This window comes from Coregonus lavaretus (genome assembly GCF_964263955.1).
Source record: "Coregonus lavaretus genome assembly, chromosome: 30".
In the NCBI taxonomy this organism is placed as follows: domain Eukaryota; kingdom Metazoa; phylum Chordata; class Actinopteri; order Salmoniformes; family Salmonidae; genus Coregonus; species Coregonus lavaretus.
Genome location: NC_140017.1, coordinates 2,553,066 through 2,576,170, shown reverse-complemented (window position 1 = coordinate 2,576,170; position 23,105 = coordinate 2,553,066). Strand labels below are relative to the sequence as shown.

The 23,105-nt window shown below is 48.8% G+C and overlaps 1 pseudogene across 1 annotated transcript in view; it reads left to right on the top strand.

Annotated features, from left to right (window-relative positions):
- The first annotated feature begins 44 nt into the window (after positions 1-44).
- Positions 45-23,105, top strand: part of LOC311105710 (angio-associated migratory cell protein-like) — an 80,558-nt pseudogene continuing 57,497 nt past the window's right edge. Inside the window, exons 1-5 of the transcript in view lie at positions 45-62; positions 3,950-3,973; positions 5,868-5,921; positions 15,927-16,012; positions 16,390-16,436. The product of the transcript in view is annotated as an angio-associated migratory cell protein-like (transcript). The remainder of the gene's footprint in view (positions 63-3,949; positions 3,974-5,867; positions 5,922-15,926; positions 16,013-16,389; positions 16,437-23,105) is intronic.

The window sequence follows — 23,105 nt, the reverse complement described above, 5'->3', positions numbered from 1 at the left end:
CAGTCAGTAGTGTAATACCATCATTATAACATGGTAGTACGAAAATGTATGCACCCATTACCGTAAGTCGCTCTAGTTAAGAGCGCCTGTTAAAATGTATGCACCCACTACTGTAAGTCGCTCTAGTTAAGAGCGTCTGTTAAATTACTAAATTGTAAAAAGTAAACGTAGTAACATGACAATAACACAAGTTTACACCAATAGGCCGGTGCCCTTTAGATCTAATCCAAGGAACTGACAGTATTAGCAGAAATGCATCCAGTAGTTATCTTAGTATCTTAGTTACCAGAGAGTATCTTAGTTACCAGAGAGCCACCAACGTGAGTCCAGGTGAAATGCTAGTGTCAGGTAATGTGAGACCTGGAGAAGCAGAGGCTGTGGGCTGGACTGGCTCTGAAGGGCTGAGCTCCTCCATTTGCCTCCACTCTAACAGACAACCGAACAATGGACCAGGCTGACTGACTGACTGACAGACAGACAGACAGACAGACAGACAGACAGACAGACAGACAGACAGACAGACAGACAGACAGACAGACAGACAGACAGACAGACAGACAGACAGACAGACAGACAGACAGACAGACAGACAGACAGACAGAGAGAGAGACAGACATACAAACAAAGACTACTGGGATGCCACTGAGCAAGAAAGTTTGCCCTTCTTCAGCTGCTGGGAAACTAGAGATTCAGAATGTGTCCAGGTAGTCTCCTGTCCGTTTGAGAGTCAGTCATGAGCCACTGCGTTGTTGTTGTTTTTAACAGCAGATCAGCCGTGATTCCATGCTGATTTTCTAATTAATTATCAACGATTTTGTTCTGCTGTTTTCTACTGTGGGCTTTCATCTCAGCATGGGGCTGGGTTGAGTTGGTTGACGGGGTGATTTGGATTGAGTCTTCTGCGTTGTTGCACTGCCATGTTGTTGCTCTCCACAGGAGCAGAACGGCTGTTTTTCAGAGCCTGTTGACTGTTGTCAAGGAGGCGCCCTCGTTGGCACAGCTCTACATTTACCACGTAGCACTGGAAGCCTAATTAATTTGAGCTCCGATAAATACATTTCCCCAGATGTTATTAGATTTTAATGCTGTTATTCCTAGCCCCCCTCCTACCTTCTGTTTTGGTAAACACAATTTAATTGCCAGAGCATGCAGAGTTTGTCGTAAAAACAGTCTTGGCTGTGTCAAGCAAAGTTTATAACCTCACAGAGAAATTCTGCTATACACACAGACTCCCGCTGATGTACAGTAGTTATCTAGCGCATATAACGCAAGGAACAACTTGCAACCCCCGTCTTCTCTGAGTCTGGTTGGTTTGTCTGTAAGGCTTTTGAGACTGACTCTTTTTATCTGGTGGATGTAGCTGCAAACAGGGCTTTCCTCCCTCTCACAGCATTGACTCTAAGCTCTAAGTCTCTAAGGCTGCGTTTATACAGCCAGCCCATTTCTGATTTTTTTTCCCACTAATTGGTCTTTTGACGAATCACATCAGATCTTTTCACATCAGATCTATTTCAGAATTGATCTGATTGGTCAAAAGACCAATTAGTGAAAAAAATATCAGAATTGGGCTGCCTGTGTACATTTTTTCTTCCTATAAATTGTCTTTTGACCAATCAGATCAGCTCTGAAAAAGATCTGTTGTGAAAAGAGCTGATGTGATTCGTCAAAAGACCAATTAGTGGGAAAAATATCAGAATTTGGCTGCTTGTGTAATGAGCGAGGTAAGGTTGGATCCCCTCTAAGTCACAGCACCAATTACACAACACCATGAAGTCAGAGACCTGGGATTTATACTGTAATTATTACAGATTTGCATATTTAAAGTTTGGAAGTTAAACCAGAACTTGCATAAAGCACTTCCTTCTGCGTAGACATGCCACCCACAGACAAAATTATTACAATGATTAACCTTTATTTATTTTAATGTTTACCAGTCCAGAAACAACCATATCCCCTTCCTCCTTGGCAATTGTGAACATCTGAAAGGATTTGATTGGTACAGTGAAAGTCCTACCAAGCCTATCAGAGGGCAAGGTGGAGCTACTACCATTTTTTGTTTGTGTCTATCATTTCATGCCTAGGGGCTGTAGGGTTTGGCCCTGTTTGAATATTTGAACAATGCACCCTTCTATCTTCCTTGAATAGACGTAGGCTTTTTAATAATTCACTTGAATATTTATCCTCGTTGTAGGTCTTCTAAACTCATTTTGGGAGATGAATGTGGTTTGATGTTGTGTGATTATTATATGGTCTGTAACTTCCTGTCTACCAACCCATTACCCTCCTCATACCCTGGGTGGTGTTACCAGGCATTGGTTACCAGCCAGCAGCAGAGGAAGGTTTGTTGGGCACCTGTTACTTAGAGACAGGTATAGACAGACGTCAGGGTTGCTAACGGATCAGTGGCCTGCCTGTTCACTATCCATGAACGTGTCTCCATGAGGATCTAACAAGCTCTGGAATAGTGGAAGTGCAAATGTCATTTTCTTTTAATTGCTTCTCTCCAGCAAAACTCAGACAGCCTTGCTGAATAAAAAACGATTTGAGTACTGGTGCCTAAAAAGTTAATGTTACACAAACATTAAAATATTTTTTTTACTCGTTTGACCCATCTATGAATTTGAGAGGGGTTCAATTTCTCCAGCCCCATCCCTTAGCTTTATACCAAACTGATTGGTAGTCATTGGGCTGAAACGCTGACTGACTGACTCATAGAATCTCTGTGATGATGCGTTTAACCTGAAGGTGTCAGTAGAGTGTCAGCTAAGGTCCTGCCTCGTACCACAAAATTGAAGCAGATACCCACAAGAGGAATCAATTTGAGGTTATGACAGAAATGACATTTTGAATCAAGTTGAGAATCAATTTTGTCATTACCTGACAGGGCTTCGGGCAGACAGCGAATTAGTGGCAATTTATCAGGACCAGTGAAAGCTGTGTTTTAGATCCGAACTAAAACAAACACAATTACTGGGTCTTGCTAAAAGGACTGATACAAATATCAGCATTCAACCTGACTGGAGAGAAGGGAGCAGCCCTGATGTTGGTCCCAAACTGTCACTACAGCGTTAGGAGTCAATTAAGTCCCTTCCAGAAATCCAGGAATGGAATTGAAAATAATAATTCATGAATTGACTGTATTGAAAACGGAATTCACCCAATCCCTGGCCACTACAGTTGTCTGTCTATCACTGTCTCTTCTTAATAGACTGTCACTGGAATTAACACTGAACATTGCTCTATTCAGTAAAGTCAGACAATAGTGAAACAGAGCAATATTAGGTGTGGATTCCAGGCTAGCCTCTTCTGGCTTTGGTCATCTAATGAGAATAAACAACAACAATAAACAATAAAGTCCAGCAACCTTACATTTTGGGTTCTGATGGTATCAGGCAGAGGTTAGGTTATATTCTTCAAGAATCAATGGCCATATATCATTCAATTAAAAGTAAAACAATTGATGTAGCAATCCCAGATTGCCCCTTTAAGTACTTCCATGTGATAGCAGGTACATTCTGCCTCAGGTAGAAATATTAATGGAGTCCAATCAGTCAGTAGAATGATTTGGAGAGCAATGGGGTCTTATATAAATAATGATTGTCCTGCACTGCTAAACAATATGAATGCTTTGTGGTCCTTTATAGAACATTTTGAGGGCTATATGAAACAAACCATTTAACCCTTTTTGGTTCTATTTAGCACCATTTATTCTAGCAGTGTGATGCCTCCTGTTAGAACCATGGTTTGATGCCGAGTAGTGTGGTTAAACATGTTTCAAATGCACCCAAAATGTAATGATTGATTAACTTCTCTATCTCCACTAGTAAGTTAACTGTTGATATACAGTACATACCTATATTTCCCATCAGTAAACTATGAAATTAATGTTGTGCCATGTTAGCCAGAGTCCTCTCTCAACCTCGTCCCCTCCGCTGCCTTGTATCTCTAGCGCTCCGAGTTCATTCATTGGCTGGTAAGTGAAGTCTATCATGGGCTGTGAGTTCATTAATTGGCTGGTAAGTGGAGTCTATCATGGGCTGTGAGTTCATTCATTGGCTGGTAAGTGGAGTCTATCATGGGCTGTGAGTTCATTCATTGGCTGGTAAGTGGAGTCTATCATGGGCTGTGAGTTCATTCATTGGCTGGTAAGTGGAGTCTATCATGGGCTGTGAGTTCATTCATTGGCTGGTAAGTGGAGTCTATCATGGGCTGTGAGTTCATTCATTGGCTGGTAAGTGGAGTCTATCATGGGCTGTGAGTTCATTCATTGGCTGGTAAGTGGAGTCTATCATGGGCTGTGAGTTCATTCATTGGCTGGTAAGTGGAGTCTATCATGGGCTGTGAGTTCATTCATTGGCTGGTAAGTGGAGTCTATCATGGGCTGTGAGTTCATTCATTGGCTGGTAAGTGGAGTCTATCATGGGCTGTGAGTTCATTCATTGGCTGGTAAGTGGAGTCTATCATGGGCTGTGAGTTCATTCATTGGCTGGTAAGTGGAGTCTATCATGGGCTGTGAGTTCATTCATTGGCTGGTAAGTGAAGTCTATCATGGGCTGTGAGTTCATTCATTGGCTGGTAAGTGGAGTCTATCATGGGCTGTGAGTTCATTCATTGGCTGGTAAGTGGAGTCTATCATGGGCTGTGAGTTCATTCATTGGCTGGTAAGTGGAGTCTATCATGGGCTGTGAGTTCATTCATTGGCTGGTAAGTGGAGTCTATCATGGGCTGTGAGTTCATTCATTGGCTGGTAAGTGGAGTCTATCATGGGCTGTGAGTTCATTCATTGGCTGGTAAGTGGAGTCTATCATGGGCTGTGAGTTCATTCATTGGCTGGTAAGTGGAGTCTATCATGGGCTGTGAGTTCATTCATTGGCTGGTAAGTGAAGTCTATCATGGGCTGTGAGTTCATTCATTGGCTGGTAAGTGGAGTCTATCATGGGCTGTGAGTTCATTCATTGGCTGGTAAGTGGAGTCTATCATGGGCTGTGAGTTCATTCATTGGCTGGTAAGTGGAGTCTATCATGGGCTGTGAGTTCATTCATTGGCTGGTAAGTGGAGTCTATCATGGGCTGTGAGTTCATTCATTGGCTGGTAAGTGGAGTCTATCATGGGCTGTGAGTTCATTCATTGGCTGGTAAGTGGAGTCTATCATGGGCTGTGAGTTCATTCATTGGCTGGTAAGTGGAGTCTATCATGGGCTGTGAGTTCATTCATTGGCTGGTAAGTGGAGTCTATCATGGGCTGTGAGTTCATTCATTGGCTGGTAAGTGGAGTCTATCATGGGCTGTGAGTTCATTCATTGGCTGGTAAGTGGAGTCTATCATGGGCTGTGAGTTCATTCATTGGCTGGTAAGTGGAGTCTATCATGGGCTGTGAGTTCATTCATTGGCTGGTAAGTGGAGTCTATCATGGGCTGTGAGTTCATTCATTGGCTGGTAAGTGAAGTCTATCATGGGCTGTGAGTTCATTCATTGGCTGGTAAGTGGAGTCTATCATGGGCTGTGAGTTCATTCATTGGCTGGTAAGTGGAGTCTATCATGGGCTGTGAGTTCATTCATTGGCTGGTAAGTGGAGTCTATCATGGGCTGTGAGTTCATTCATTGGCTGGTAAGTGGAGTCTATCATGGGCTGTGAGAATTGATCTGTCAACTTTCCACCTCTCCTTGTTGTTTTACTCTTCTGCATTATCCAGAGGAAATGGAACAACTATGAGAAAGAAAATCCACTTCCATTTTTAGCTTATCGTATTCAGTATTAAAACACTGCTTTGATCTGAAGTTTCTGTTCATTCCTTTGTGGAAGTACTTTCAAAAAATATAATTTGTGACACTATGATGACAATAATTGATATTTTATTTTTCAAATAGATTGAGCAGAGAGTATCCCTTGAAAGCCTGACAAAGCTCAACCTGGCCTTTGAGGTACATTTCTGCTATGGTTTGAGAATGTGTTGTTGGATGACCTAGAATTGTCATTCCTTATGGATATATGCGTTGAATTCCAATCGAACCCTAGCCAATCCTGTAGATCTGAGAGGATTGGTAGGCGGAAGCAATTTGGCGACATTTCTATCCAGCCAATCAGAATGCAAGATGAAGCTATTACTATAATGCCTATCCCATCCTCAAATCAGAAGTAAAGTAAATAGGATGTAGGGGCTTGGGGTCGATTTGGCTTGGGGTCGATTTGGAATTCAGTGATCCAATGCATTTAATGACACCTTCTCCTCTGCAGGAATGTGAAATGGGTGGCTTAAGATCCCTGGACGTGTTGAACTTTGGGCTGGTAGTGTTAAGTGTTAAGGCTTACACAACAGAGTAAGTGTCAATGGAACTGGAAAAGCACCAAGAAGACCCAACTTTTAATTATCGGACAGATAGATGAATAAATTATTGGATCTCTGTCTCTGTCTCTGTCTCTGTCTCTCTGTCTCTCTGTCTCTCTGTCTCTCTGTCTCTCTGTCTCTCTGTCTCTCTGTCTCTGTCTCTCTGTCTCTGTCTCTCTGTCTCTGTCTCTCTGTCTCTGTCTCTGTTTCTGTCTCTGTCTCTGTCTCTGTCTCTGTCTATGTCTCTCTGTCTCTCTGTCTCTCTGTCTCTCTGTCTCTCTGTCTCTGTCTCTCTGTCTCTCTGTCTCCCTGTCTCTGTCTCTGTCTCTGTCTCTCTGTCTCTCGGTGTCTCTGTCTCTCTGTCTCTGTCTCTGTCTCTCTGTCTCTCTGTCGCTGTCTCTCTGTCGCTGTCTCTCTGTCTCTCTGTCTCTCTGTCTCTCTGTCTCTCTGTCTCTATCTCTGTCTCTCTGTCTCTCTGTCTCTCTGTCTCTCTGTCTCTGTCTCTCTGTTTCTCTGTCTCTCTGTCTCTCTGTCTCTGTCTCTATCTCTGTCTCTGTCTCTGTCTCTGTCTCTGTCTCTGTCTCTGTCTCTGTCTCTGTCTCTCTGTCTCTGTCTCTGTCTCTGTCTCTGTCTCTGTCTCTGTCTCTGTCTCTGTCTCTCTGTCTCTGTCTCTGTCTCTGTCTCTGTCTCTGTCTCTGTCTCTCTGTCTCTGTCTCTGTCTCTGTCTCTCTGTCTCTCTGTCTCTGTCTCTCTGTCTCTGTCGCTGTCTGTCTCTGTCTCTGTCTCTGTCTCTGTCTCTCTGTCTCTGTCTCTGTCTCTGTCTCTGTCTCTGTGTCTCTCTCTCTGTCTCTGTCTCTGTCACGGTTTCGGCCGAGACTGCTCCTCCTCCTGGTTCGGGCAGGCAAAGGCGTTCGCCTTCCCCGGAGTACTAGCTGCCACCGTTGGATGTTTCGTGTGCGATTGCTTTTGTCTGTCCGTTTCACCTGTGTCTGGTTTGCGTTGATTACATGTCCTATAAGTTCCCTGTGTTTGTATGGATTAGTTGTGTGTTGTTTTCGCCAGTCGTTTTGTGTTTCGTGTCGTATTTTGTATTTTGGTATTTACGCTTGTGTGTGCGTAATTGCGCTTAGTCGCCACCTTGTTTGTTTTGTGGCCGTGCATAGTGTTTGTACTTTGTTCATATTTTGGACTTTAGTAAACGTTTTGGACTAGCCTCGGTGTCCTGCGCCTGACTTCAACCCCACCTACACCTCACATTATGACAGAACAACACACCATCATGGAGTCAGCAGGAGCAGTGGCGGCACCCAGGTTGCTGGAGGAACAATTACGATATCAAGACATTTTGTTCCAGCAACTTGAGGTCGCCCTTGACGAGGCGTCCAACAAGCTGAGTCGTTTGGTGACTAGGGAAGTGCCCACGCCATCGCCCACTATACCATCACCAACGACCAGTCCTCCTCTCTCAGCACCGGGACCCAGTGGCATTCGGCTCTCGCTCCCGAGGGCATATGACGGTTCTGCAGCCGGGTGTCAGGGGTTCCTCCTGCAGATAGAACTATACCTGGCTACTATACACCCAGCGCCCTCGGGATACGAGAGCGTCTCCGCCCTCATCTCCTGTCTATCCGGCAAGGCGTTGGAATGGGCCAACGCCGAATGGAGGAGAATAGACGCAGCTACCATCACCTACGCTGAGTTCTCCCGCCGCTTCCGGGCAGTCTTCGATCACCCACCTGAAGGGAAGGCGGCGGGGGAGCGTCTGTTCTACCTCCGACAGGAGAAGAGGAGCGCACAGGAGTTCGCACTGGAGTTCCGGACGTTAGCTGCGGATTCGGGATGGAATGAGAGGGCCCTCATCGACCAGTACCGATGTAGCCTGCGAGAGGACGTCCGTCGTGAGCTGGCCTGCAGGGACACCAATCTATGCTTCGACCAGCTGGTGGACATCTCCATCAGGCTTGATACCCTGCTGGCCGCCCGCGGACGTCCCGAGTGGGGGTCGTCCATTCCATCCTCCAGCACCTCTGAGCCAATTCCTATGGAGCTCGGGGGTGCTGGCGCTAGAGAGAGGAGGAGGGAGAACCCGAGGAGGGCCAACCCCTGCACCAACTGTGGCCGTGGAGGACACACCGCGGCCAGGTGCTGGGGAAGGTTTTCTGAGAGAGGGGACAACAGGTCACGCACTGGGGAGTCATTTCAGGTGAGTAGGCGCCCCACTTACCCAGAGCTCTCTGTTGGTCACATGAGCATTCCTGTGCGTTTCCCACAGGTGGCACCTCATTCCCAGCATAAGGCGCTAGTAGATTCAGGCGCAGCTGGGAACTTTATTGATAGGGCATTTTGTGCTAGGTTAGGAATTCCCCTTCGGCCGGTAGAAGTTCCATTCCCTGTCCATGCATTAGACAGCCGGCCGTTGGGGTCAGGTCTGATCAGGGATGTCACAGCACCGCTGACGATGACTACGCAGGGGGGTCATGAGGAAGTCATTCAGTTCTATCTGATTGACTCTCCTGCGTATCCAGTGGTGTTGGGGCTTCCCTGGTTAAGCACCCACGATCCTACCATAGCGTGGCAACAGAGGGCTCTTATGGAGTGGTCTGCCCAGTGTGTAGGGAGATGTCTAAGTGTTTCCATAGGGGCGACCTCGGTAGAGAGTCCGAACCAAGTGCCCGCACTGCGCATTCCCCCCGAGTATGAGGATTTAGCACTAGCGTTTAGCAAAGCGAGGGCAGCACGGCTACCTCCTCATAGACAGGGGGACTGTGCGATAAATCTCCAGACCGGAGCAGCTCTTCCCAGGAGTCATGTGTATCCCCTGTCTCAAGAGGAAACTGCGGCTATGGAGACTTACATAGCCGAGTCCTTGGCACAGGGATACATACGGCCCTCTACTTCTCCGGTCTCCTCGAGTTTCTTCTTTGTGAAGAAGAAGGACGGGGGATTGCGCCCGTGTATTGATTACCGTAGTCTCAATCAGATCACAGTAAAATACAGTTACCCACTTCCACTGATTGCGACGATGACGGAGTCATTACGCGGAGCGCGTTTCTTCACAAAGTTGGATCTCAGGAGCGCGTACAATTTGGTGCGCATTAGGGAGGGGGATGAATGGAAAACAGCATTTAGCACCACCTCGGGTCATTACGAGTATCTCGTCATGCCGTACGGGTTAATGAATGCTCCTTCAGTCTTCCAATCCTTTGTTGATGAGATTTTCCGGGACATGCATGGGCAGGGTGTAGTGGTGTACATTGACGACATTCTAGTGTATTCTTCTACACGAGCCGAGCATGTAGCCCAGGTGCGCCGAGTATTGAGACGACTGTTGGAGCATGACTTGTATGTCAAGGCAGAGAAATGCTTGTTCTTCCAGGAGTCCGTCTCTTTTTTGGGTTATCGGTTGTCCGCGTCTGGCGTGGAGATAGAGGTAGATCGGGTATCGGCTGTGCGTAATTGGCAAACTCCAACCACCGTAAAAGAGGTGCAGCGGTTCTTGGGTTTTGCTAATTACTATCGGAGGTTTATCCGGGGCTTTGGACAGGTTGCAGCTCCCATTACGTCTCTGCTAAAGGGGGGTCCGGTGCGCTTGCAGTGGTCAGCTGAGGCGGACAGGGCATTTGTCAAGCTGAAGAACCTGTTCGCCTCGGCCCCGGTGCTGGCGCATCCGGATCCCTCTTTGCCTTTCCAAGTAGAGGTGGACGCGTCCGAGACCGGTATTGGGGCAGTCCTGTCACAACGGTCCGGCACGCCACCTAAGCTCCGCCCCTGTGCGTTCTACTCCAAGAAGCTCAGCTCGGCGGAGCGCAATTATGACGTTGGGGACAGGGAGCTGTTAGCTGTAGTCCAGGCCCTAAAGGTGTGGAGGCATTGGCTTGAGGGGGCTCAACACCCTTTTCTCATTCTGACTGATCACCGTAACCTGGAGTACATCCGGGCAGCTAGGAGATTGAACCCTCGTCAGGCTAGGTGGAACATGTTCCTGACCCGGTTTGTTTTTAAGATCACATACATCCCTGGGTCCCAGAACGGTAAGGCAGACGCACTGTCCCGGCAGTATGACACAGAGGAGAGGTCCATTGAGCCCACTTCCATACTTCCGGAGTCTTGTCTGGTGGCTCCGGTAGTGTGGGAGGTCGATGCGGAAATCGAGCGGGCGCTGCGTACCGACCCTACTCCCCCCGAGTGTCCTGTGGGGCGGACGTACGTTCCGCTCGAGGTTCGTGATCGGCTTATTTCTTGGGCTCATACATCACCCTCCTCTGGACATCCTGGTATTGGTCGGACGGTGCACTGCCTTAGCGTGAAATACTGGTGGCCAACGTTAGCCAGGGATGTGAGGGTTTATGTCTCCTCCTGCTCGGTGTGTGCCCAGTGTAAGGCACCTAGACATTTGCCCAGGGGTAAGTTACATCCTCTGCCCGTTCCACAACGACCATGGTCCCACCTAGCGGTAGATTTTGTGACCGATCTACCCCCTTCCCAGGGTAATACCACCATTTTGGTCGTTGTGGATCGGTTTTCTAAGGCCTGTCGTCTCCTCCCACTGCCGGGTCTCCCTACTGCCCTACAGACCGCCGAGGCCCTCTTTACCCACGTGTTCCGGCACTATGGGGTCCCCGAGGATATTGTGTCCGACCGAGGTCCCCAGTTCACCTCCAGAGTCTGGGGGGCTTTTATGGAACGCCTGGGGGTCTCGGTTAGCCTTACCTCGGGGTACCACCCAGAGAGCAATGGGCAGGTTGAACGTGTTAACCAGGATGTGGGTAGGTTTTTGAGGTCCTATTGCCGGGACCGGCCGGAGGAGTGGTCGAGGTATATCCCCTGGGCAGAGATGGCCCAGAACTCTCTCCGCCACTCCTCCACCGGATTAACACCTTTCCAGTGTATTTTAGGGTATCAGCCGGTCCTGGCACCGTGGCACGAGAGCCAGACCGAGGCCCCTGCGGTGGACGAGTGGATTCGGCGCTCGGAGGAGACGTGGGAAGCTGCCCATGTCCATCTGCAGCGTGCCATCCGTCAACACAAGGCGAGCGCCGATCGCCACCGCAGTGAGGGGCCGGTGTACGCACCGGGAGATCGAGTCTGGCTCTCGACTCGAAACCTGCCCCTCCGCCTGCCCTGCCGGAGGCTGGGTCGGCGGTTTGTGGGGCCCTTCAAAGTCCTGAGAAGATTGAACGAGGTGTGTTACAGATTACAACTGCCTATTGAGTACAAAAATATTAACCCCTCGTTCCATGTGTCTCTTCTCAGGCCGGTGGTAGCTGGCCCACTCCAAGAAGAGGAGATAGGAGAGACCCCTCCGCCCCCTTTGGACATCGAGGGGGCCCCGGCGTACAGGGTCCGGACCATCTTGGACTCCAGGCGCCGGAGGAGTGGTCTCCAATATCTCGTGGAGTGGGAGGGGTACGGTCCGGAGGAACGGTGCTGGGTGCCCAGGAGGGACATCCTCGATCCATCCCTCCTGACAGAGTTCCACCATGGGCATCCCACGCGCCCGGGTCCGCGTCCTCCTGGCCATCCCCGAGGCCGGGGTCGGCACACGGCTGGAGCCGCGCGTCAGGGGGGGGGGTACTGTCACGGTTTCGGCCGAGACTGCTCCTCCTCCTGGTTCGGGCAGGCAAAGGCGTTCGCCGTCCCCGGAGTACTAGCTGCCACCGTTGGATGTTTCGTGTGCGATTGCTTTTGTCTGTCCGTTTCACCTGTGTCTGGTTTGCGTTGATTACATGTCCTATAAGTTCCCTGTGTTTGTATGGATTAGTTGTGTGTTGTTTTCGCCAGTCGTTTTGTGTTTCGTGTCGTATTTTGTATTTTGGTATTTACGCTTGTGTGTGCGTAATTGCGCTTAGTCGCCACCTTGTTTGTTTTGTGGCCGTGCATAGTGTTTGTACTTTGTTCATATTTTGGACTTTAGTAAACGTTTTGGACTAGCCTCGGTGTCCTGCGCCTGACTTCAACCCCACCTACACCTCACATTATGACAGTCTCTTTCCCCTTACAGTGGAATGGTGACTGCCTGAGGAAAGCAATTGACAAGAACAAATTCATTTCAAAATAATAAGTACACTTTACATGAAACTGGCATTCAAAATGTTTGGGTTTGATTCCATGGCAAACAAAGATTTTGTTTTAGCCTGGTCCCAGGAATTTAATTTGATACCCCATTTATAGAGTATACTATACAGTGCCTTGCAAAAGTATTAATCCCCCTTGGTGTTTTTCCTATTTTGTTGCATTACAACCTGTAATTGAAATAGATTCTTATTTGGATTCATGTAATGGATATACACAAAATAGTCAAAATTGGTGAAGTGAAATGAAAAAAATATGCACGCTCAATTTTCTTTTTTTTGGGTCTTATTTCTTGTTTGTTTCACCCCAAAAATTATTTTGCATCTTCAAAGTGGTAGGCATGTTGTGTAAATCAAATGATACAAACCCCCCAAAAATCCATTTTAATTCTAGGTTGTAAGGCAACAAAATAGGAAAATTGCCAAGGGGGTGAATACTTTCGCAAGCCACTGTACATACATGTATGTCACAACTGCTGATGATCACTCTTGAGTTGCACTTCTATCATTGCGCCACACATGCTTTTAATAACTATTATCTCAATATCTCAAATATTGTCTCATGTTATTTGTCATATGTATTCGCACTGCTTGCCTGCATTATTGCCTATTGCAGCTTGTGGGACAAATAAAATGCTATATTGATTTGACATTGCCCTATCTCCTGCAGGATGAGTTACACAGAGAAGGAGGAGTGAGTGTGGTGTGAGAAACAGGTGGCGTTTTCCTGCCCGTCACGGTCAGGGCACTGTGACATGGAGAGCCCGTTCTGCGTGTCCACTACACCCCCGATGGCACCATCGCCACCGTCCGTCTACTGCTGGAGCTCAACCTGAAGAGGGTGTGTGTGTGTGTGTGTGTGTGTGTGTGTGTGTGTGTGTGTGTGTGTGTGTGTGTGTGTGTGTGTGTGTGTGTGTGTGTGTGTGTGTGTGTGTGTGTGTGTGTGTGTGTGTGTGTGTGTGTGTGTGTGTGTGTGTGTGTGTGTGTGTGTGTGTGTGTGTGTGTGTGTGTGTGTGTGTGTGTGTGTGTGTGTGTGTGTGTGTGTGTGTGTGTGTGTGTGTGTGTGTGTGTGTGTGTGTGTGTGTGTGTGTGTGTGTGTGTGTGTGTGTGTGTGTGTGTGTGTGTGTGTGTGTGTGTGTGTGTGTGTGTGTGTGTGTGTGTGTGTGTGTGTGTGTGTGTGTGTGTGTGTGTGTGTGTGTGTGTGTGTGTGTGTGTGTGTGTGTGTGTGTGTGTGTGTGTGTGTGTGTGTGTGTGTGTGTGTGTGTGTGTGTGTGTGTGTGTGTGTGTGTGTGTGTGTGTGTGTGTGTGTGTGTGTGTGTGTGTGTGTGTGTGTGTGTGTGTGTGTGTGTGTGTGTGTGTGTGTGTGTGTGTGTGTGTGTGTGTGTGTGTGTGTGTGTGTGTGTGTGTGTGTGTGTGTGTGTGTGTGTGTGTGTGTGTGTGTGTGTGTGTGTGTGTGTGTGTGTGTGTGTGTGTGTGTGTGTGTGTGTGTGTGTGTGTGTGTGTGTGTGTGTGTGTGTGTGTGTGTGTGTGTGTGTGTGTGTGTGTGTGTGTGTGTGTGTGTGTGTGTGTGTGTGTGTGTGTGTGTGTGTGTGTGTGTGTGTGTGTGTGTGTGTGTGTGTGTGTGTGTGTGTGTGTGTGTGTGTGTGTGTGTGTGTGTGTGTGTGTGTGTGTGTGTGTGTGTGTGTGTGTGTGTGTGTGTGTGTGTGTGTGTGTGTGTGTGTGTGTGTGTGTGTGTGTGTGTGTGTGTGTGTGTGTGTGTGTGTGTGTGTGTGTGTGTGTGTGTGTGTGTGTGTGTGTGTGTGTGTGTGTGTGTGTGTGTGTGTGTGTGTGTGTGTGTGTGTGTGTGTGTGTGTGTGTGTGTGTGTGTGTGTGTGTGTGTGTGTGTGTGTGTGTGTGTGTGTGTGTGTGTGTGTGTGTGTGTGTGTGTGTGTGTGTGTGTGTGTGTGTGTGTGTGTGTGTGTGTGTGTGTGTGTGTGTGTGTGTGTGTGTGTGTGTGTGTGTGTGTGTGTGTGTGTGTGTGTGTGTGTGTGTGTGTGTGTGTGTGTGTGTGTGTGTGTGTGTGTGTGTGTGTGTGTGTGTGTGTGTGTGTGTGTGTGTGTGTGTGTGTGTGTGTGTGTGTGTGTGTGTGTGTGTGTGTGTGTGTGTGTGTGTGTGTGTGTGTGTGTGTGTGTGTGTGTGTGTGTGTGTGTGTGTGTGTGTGTGTGTGTGTGTGTGTGTGTGTGTGTGTGTGTGTGTGTGTGTGTGTGTGTGTGTGTGTGTGTGTGTGTGTGTGTGTGTGTGTGTGTGTGTGTGTGTGTGTGTGTGTGTGTGTGTGTGTGTGTGTGTGTGTGTGTGTGTGTGTGTGTGTGTGTGTGTGTGTGTGTGTGTGTGTGTGTGTGTGTGTGTGTGTGTGTGTGTGTGTGTGTGTGTGTGTGTGTGTGTGTGTGTGTGTGTGTGTGTGTGTGTGTGTGTGTGTGTGTGTGTGTGTGTGTGTGTGTGTGTGTGTGTGTGTGTGTGTGTGTGTGTGTGTGTGTGTGTGTGTGTGTGTGTGTGTGTGTGTGTGTGTGTGTGTGTGTGTGTGTGTGTGTGTGTGTGTGTGTGTGTGTGTGTGTGTGTGTGTGTGTGTGTGTGTGTGTGTGTGTGTGTGTGTGTGTGTGTGTGTGTGTGTGTGTGTGTGTGTGTGTGTGTGTGTGTGTGTGTGTGTGTGTGTGTGTGTGTGTGTGTGTGTGTGTGTGTGTGTGTGTGTGTGTGTGTGTGTGTGTGTGTGTGTGTGTGTGTGTGTGTGTGTGTGTGTGTGTGTGTGTGTGTGTGTGTGTGTGTGTGTGTGTGTGTGTGTGTGTGTGTGTGTGTGTGTGTGTGTGTGTGTGTGTGTGTGTGTGTGTGTGTGTGTGTGTGTGTGTGTGTGTGTGTGTGTGTGTGTGTGTGTGTGTGTGTGTGTGTGTGTGTGTGTGTGTGTGTGTGTGTGTGTGTGTGTGTGTGTGTGTGTGTGTGTGTGTGTGTGTGTGTGTGTGTGTGTGTGTGTGTGTGTGTGTGTGTGTGTGTGTGTGTGTCGCAGTGGTCTAAGGCACTGCATCGCAGTGCATCATAGTGCTAACTGTGCCACTAGAGATCTTGGTTCGAATCCAGGCTCTGTCGCAGCCGGCCGCGACCGGGAGACTCATGGGCGGCGCACAATTGGCCCAGCGTTGTCCAGGGTAGGGGAGGGAATGGCCGGCAGGGATGTAGCTCAGTTGATAGAGCATGGCGTTTGCAACGCCAGGGTTGTGGGTTCTATTCCCACGGGGGGCCAGTATAAAAAAAATATGTATTCACTAACTGTAAGTCGCTCTGGATAAGAGCGTCTGCTAAATGACTAAAATGTAAGTGTGTGTGTGTGTGTGTGTGTGGCAGTGACTCAGTGACTCAGTGAGTAGTTTTGAAGTGTGAGGATGTAGACTTGTCCTTTTTGATATAGGATCACACACTTCTCAGAGGAGCATGTAGCTGTTATAGTTGGGAAATGTGTTTAGAATTTTGCATGAATTAAATTAAATGACTTGCTTTGATTGCAGTATGAAAGACCTGTGAGCAGAAAAACAAAATGGGCAACTGATTTTATCGCCATGCCACAGTACAACAAACTTATCATCGGAACAGGGTAAGAACTGTATTGTATGTTTCAGAATGTAGGCTTAGCTGAAAAGTAACTAGAGAATTACTTTTGTACAAATTACTTGCTTTTAGTGTCTTGTGTTAGTGCATCCTGTTGCTATGCACTCTCTTGACAACATCTGTGTTCGACCGCTGCTCGTGGTCACGTCCCATATCGCTGAGTCTCAGTTGAACAGAGGCGTGACCTGTTATTCCCATGGTACCAGTTAGAGTGTGCGTCCCAAATGGCACCCTATTCCCTATATAGTGTAGTACTTTTGACCATGGGCCCTGTTCAAAAGAAGTGCACTAGGCCCAGGGAATAGCGTGCCATTTGGAATGCACACAGGGACAACGTTCCTGCCGGTGTGCCCTGTGTTACAGAGACAGAGAGACCCAGTTGTATGAGCTGTCCTCTCTAGAGCCTTACTGTCAGAAAACACACAGGCAGCCTGCACCATGTCTCACTAATACCAGATCACACACTGGTAGCCTAAACCATGTCTCACTAATACCAGATCACACACTGGCAGCCTGCACCATGTCTCACTAATACCAGATGACACACTGGCAGCCTGCACCATGTCTCACTAATACCAGATGACACACTGGCAGCCTGCACCATGTCTCACTAATACCAGATGACACACTGGCAGCCTGCACCATGTCTCACTAATACCAGATCACACACTGGCAGCCTAAACCATGTCTCACTAATACCAGATGACACACTGGCAGCCTAAACCATTTCTCACTAATACCAGATCACACACTGGCAGCCTGCACCATGTCTCACTAATACCAGATGACACACTGGCAGCCTAAACCATTTCTCACTAATACCAGATCACACACTGGCAGCCTGCATCATGTCTCACTAATACCAGATGACACACTGGCAACCTAAACCATTTCTCACTAATACCAGATCACACACTGGCAGCCTCCACCATGTCTCACTAATACCAGATCACACACTGGCAGACTGCACCATGTCTCACTAATACCAGATGACACACTGGCAGCCTGCACCATGTCTCACTAATACCAGATCACACACTGGCAGCCTGCACCATGTCTCACTAATACCAGATCACACACTGGTAGCCTGCACCATGTCTCACTAATACCAGATGACACACTGACAACCTAAACCATTTCTCACTAATACCAGATCACACACTGGCAGCCTCCACCATGTCTCACTAATACCAGATCACACACTGGCAGACTGCACCATGTCTCACTAATACCAGATGACACACTGACAACCTAAACCATTTCTCACTAATACCAGATCACACACTGGCAGTCTGCACCATGTCTCACTAATACCAGATCACACACTGGCAGCCTGCACCATGTCTCACTAATACCAGATAACACTGGCAGCCTGCATCATGTCTCACTAATACCAGATCACACACTGGCAGCCTGCACCATGTCTCACTAATACCAGATCAGACACTGGCAGCCTAAACTATGTCTCACTAATACCAGATCACACACTGGCAGCCTGCACCATGTCTCACTAATACCAGATCACACACTGGCAGCCTGCATCATGTCTCACTAATACCAGATCACATACTGGCAGCCTGCACCATGTCTCACTAATACCAGATCACACACTGGCAGCCTAAACCATGCCTCACTAATACCAGATCACACACTGGCTGCCTGCACCATGTCTCACTAATACCAGATCACACACTGGCAGCCTGCACCATGACTCACTAATACCAGATCACACACTGGCAGCCTGCACCATGTCTCACTGTCACGCCCTGGCTCTGGGGACTATGTTATGTTGAGCCAGGGTGTGTAAGTCTATGTTTTGTATATCTATGTTGGCCTGAGTGACTCCCAATCAGAGGCAACGAGTGTCAGCTGGTTGTCTCTGATTGGGAGCCATATTTAACTATCGGTCTTTTCACTTTGTGTTGTGGTTTCTTGTTCCTTTTGGTTTGTGTATCGAAGGACTTCACGTTTCGTTCATTGTTTTGATCGTGTGATCTAGTTAATAAATATAAATATGTTCACCCGCAACGCTGCGCCTTGGTCCTCTCTGTTCGACGAGCGTGACAGAAGAAACCACCAAGACCAGACCAAGCAGCGTGTCCAGGAGCCATCGCTAATAGATCTCCGTGGCAGCTTCGACTGGGTCAAGCCCATTGAGGAGCTGAGTGACGAGGGTTGGAGACAGAGGAGCGAGAGGTGGGCGAGAATGATGGAGGCCTGGCCCACGGGGAGGAGAGACCCCCAGAAATTTTTTAGGGGGGGGCTCACGACGTCGGGGCAGCAGGAGGCCGCTATGGAGCGGTCCAGCGGGGTTGCAGAGGAGGCCGCCAGGTTACGGGGGCCACTGGTAGAAGAGGGGATGGAAGGTGTAGAGGCACGGCGAGAGGTACTGGCGTGTGTTGCCAGTCCGGTCCGGCCCGTTCCAGATCCCGGTGTAGAGCCAGTGGTGTGTGTCCCCAGTACGGTCCGGTCTATTCCTGCTCCCCGCACCAAACCTACGGTGTGCGTCGACAGCCCAGCCCGGCCCGTTCCTGCGCTCCGCACCGAGTCTGTGGTGCGCGTCGCCAGCCCAGTCCGGCCCATCCAAGTTTCCCGCACCAGGCCAGTGGTGTGCGTCGTCAGTCCGGCACGGCCCGTTCCTGCTCTCCGCACCAAGTCTGTGGTGCGCGTCGCCAGCCCAGTCCGGCCCATCCAAGCTTCCCGCACCAAGCCAGTGGTGTGCGTCGTCAGTCCGGCACGGCCCGTTCCTGCTCTCCGCACCAAGTCTGTGGTGCGCGTCGCCAGCCCAGTCCGGCCCATCCAAGCTTCCCGCACCAAGCCAGTGGTGTGCGTCGTCAGTCCGGCACGGCCCGTGCCTGCTCTCCGCACCAAGTCTATGGTGCGTTTCGTCAGCCCTGTCCGGCCCGTTCCTGCTCTCCGCACCAAGTCTGTGGTGCGCGTCGCCAGCCCGGTCCGACCCGTCCAAGCTCCCCGCACCGGGTCAGTGGTGCGCGTCGTCAGCCCGGTCCGGCTCATTCCTGCTCCCCGCACCAAGACAGGGGTGCGCTTCGTCAGCCCGGTCCGGCCCGTTCCTCCTCCACGCATCAAGCCAGGGGTGTGCGTCGTCAGTCCAGCACAACCCGTGCCTGGGTCATGTCCGGAGCCGGATCCGCCGCCGAGGCGGAGTGCCCACCCGGTCCCTCCCCTGTTGTGGTTGTTTGGCGCGGCCGGAGTCCGCGCCTTTGGGGGGGGGTACTGTCACGCCCTGGCTCTGGGGACTATGTTATGTTGAGCCAGGGTGTGTAAGTCTATGTTTTGTATATCTATGTTGGCCTGAGTGACTCCCAATCAGAGGCAACGAGTGTCAGCTGGTTGTCTCTGATTGGGAGCCATATTTAACTATCGGTCTTTTCACTTTGTGTTGTGGTTTCTTGTTCCTTTTGGTTTGTGTATCGAAGGACTTCACGTTTCGTTCATTGTTTTGATCGTGTGATCTAGTTAATAAATATAAATATGTTCACCCGCAACGCTGCGCCTTGGTCCTCTCTGTTCGACGAGCGTGACACTCACTAATACCAGATCACACACTGGCAGCCTAAACCATGTCTCACTAATACCAGATCACACACTGGTGTTCTGCACCATGTCTCACTAATACCAGATCACACACTGGCAGCCTAAACCATGTCTCACTAATACCAGATCACACACTGGCAGCCTGCACCATGTCTCGCTAATACCAGATCACACACTGGCAGCCTGCACCATGTCTCACTAATACCAGATCTTACTGGCAGCCTGCATCATGTCTCACTAATACCAGATCACACACTGGCAGCCTGCACCATGTCTCACTAATACCAGATCACACACTGGCAGCCTGCACCATGTCTCACTAATACCAGATCACACTGGCAGCCTGCATCATGTCTCACTAATACCAGATCACACACTGGCAGCCTGCACCATGTCTCACTAATACCAGATGACACACTGACAACCTAAACCATTTCTCACTAATACCAGATCACACACTGGCAGCCTGCACCATGTCTCACTAATACCAGATCACACACTGGCAGCCTGCACCATGTCTTGCTAATACCAGATCACATACTGGCAGCCTAAACCATGTCTCACTAATACCAGATCACACACTGGTGTTCTGCACCATGTCTCACTAATACCAGATCACACACTGGCAGCCTAAACCATGTCTCACTAATACCAGATCACACACTGGCAGCCTTCACCATGTCTCGCTAACACACTGTTTCCCACACTGGCAGACTAAACCATATCTCACTAATACCAGATCACACACTGGCAGCCTGCACCATGTCTCACTAATACCAGATCACACACTGGCAGCTTAAACCATGTCTCACTAATACCAGATCACACACTGGCAGCTTGCAACATGTCTCACTTATACCAGATCAGACACTGGCAGCCTGCACCATGTCTCACTAATACCAGATCACACACTGGCAGCCTAAACCATGTCTAACTAATACCAGATCACACACTGGCAGCCTTCACCATGTCTCACTAATACCAGATCACACACTAGGAGCTTGCACCATGTCTCACTTATACCAGATCCGACACTGGCAGCCTGCACCATGTCTCACTAATACCAGATCACACACTGGCAGCCTAAACCATGTCTCACTAATACCAGATCACACACTGGCAGCCTAAACCATGTCTCACTAATACCAGATCACACACTGGCAACCTTAACCATGTCTCGCTAACACACTGGTTCCCACACTGGCAACCTAAACCATGTCTCGCTAATATAAGGTGACACACTGGCAGCCTGCACCATGTCTCACTAATACCAGATCACACACTGGCAGCTTAAACCATGTCTCACTAATACCAGATCACACACTGGCAGCCTAAACCATGTCTCACTAATACCAGATCATACACTGGCAGCCTGCACCATGTCTCACTAATACCAGATCACACACTGGCAGCTTGCACCATGTCTCACTTATACCAGATCAGACACTGGCAGCCTGCACCATGTCTCACTAATACCAGATCACACACTGGCAGCCTAAACCATGTCTAACTAATACCAGATCATACACTGGCAGCCTTCACCATGTCTCACTAATACAAGATCACACACTGGCAGCCTAAACCATGTCTCACTAATTCCAGATCAAACACTAGTGTTCTGCACCATGTCTCACTAATACCAGATCTCACACTGGCAGCCTAAACCATGTCTCACTAATACCAGATCACACACTGGCAGCCTGCACCATGTCTCACTAATACCAGATCACACACTGGCAGCCTAAACCATATCTCACTAATACCAGATCACACACTGGCAGCCTAAACCATATCTCACTAATACCAGATCACACACTGGCAGCCTAAACCATGTCTCACTAATACCAGATCACACACTGGCAGCCTGCACCATGTCTCGCTAATACCAGATCACACACTGGCAGCCTAAACTATGTCTCGCTAATATGAGGTGACACACTGGCAGCCTGCACCATGTCTCGCTAATACCAGATCACACACTGGCATCCTGCACCATGTCTCGCTAATACCAAATCACACACTGGAAGCATGCATCATGTCTCACTAATACCAGATCACACACTGGAAGCTTGCACCATGTCTCACTTATACCAGATGACACACTGGCAATCTGCACCATGTCTCACTAATACCAGATCACACACTGGCAGCCTAAACCATGTCTAACTAATACCAGATCACACACTGGCAGCCTTCACCATGTCTCACTTATACCAGATCAGACACTGGCAGCCTGCACCATTGTCTAACTAATACCAGATCACACACTGGCAGCCTAAACCATGTCTAACTAATACCAGATCACACACTGGCAGCCTAAACCATGTCTCACTAATACCAGATAACAAACTGGCAGCCTGCACCATGTCTCACTAATACCAGATTACACACTAGAAGCATGCATCATGTCTCACTAATACCAGATCACACACTGGCAACCTTAACCATGTCTCGCTAACACACTGGTTCCAACACTGGCAACCTAAACCATGTCTCGCTAATATGAGGTGACACACTGGCAGCCTGCACCATGTCTCACTAATACCAGATCAGACACTGGCAGCTTAAACCATGTCTCACTAATAACAGATCACACACTGGCAGCCTAAACCATGTCTCACTAATACCAGATCACACACTGGCAGCCTGCACCATGTCTCACTAATACCAGATCACACACTGGCAGCCTGCACCATGTCTCACTAATACCAGATCACACACTGGCAGCCTAAACCATGTCTAACTAATACCAGATCACACACTGGCAGCCTGCACCATGTCTCACTAATACCAGATCACACACTGGCAGCCTTGTCACACCCTGGCTCTGGGACTCTATATGTTGAGCCAGGGTGTGGATAGTCTATATGTTGTATTTCTATGTTGGCCTGAGTGACTCCCAATCAGAGGCAACGAGTGTGCTGGTTGTCTCTGATTGGGAGCCATATTTAACTGTCTGTCTTTCACTTTGTGTTGGTGGTTTCTTGTTCGTATTTTGGTTTGTGTATGACCATTGACTATCACGTCGTCCTTTTGTTGTTTTGATCGTGTGATCATCAAATTAAATAAATATGTTCACATTCAACGCTGCGCCTTGGTCCTCCTCCTTAGACGATCGTGACAAGCCTAAACCATGTCTAACTAATACCAGATCATACACTGGCAGCCTTCACCATGTCTCACTAATACAAGATCACACACTGGCAGCCTAAACCATGTCTCACTAATTCCAGATCAAACACGAGTGTTCTGCACCATGTCTCACTAATACCAGATCTCACACTGGCAGCCTAAACCATGTCTCACTAATACCAGATCACACACTGGCAGCCTGCACCATGTCTCACTAATACCAGATCATACACTGGCAGCCTAAACCATATCTCACTAATACCAGATCACACACTGGCAGCGTAAACCATATCTCACTAATACCAGATCACACACTGGCAGCCTAAACCATGTCTCACTAATACAAGATCACACACTGGCAGCCTAAACCATGTCTCACTAATTCCAGATCA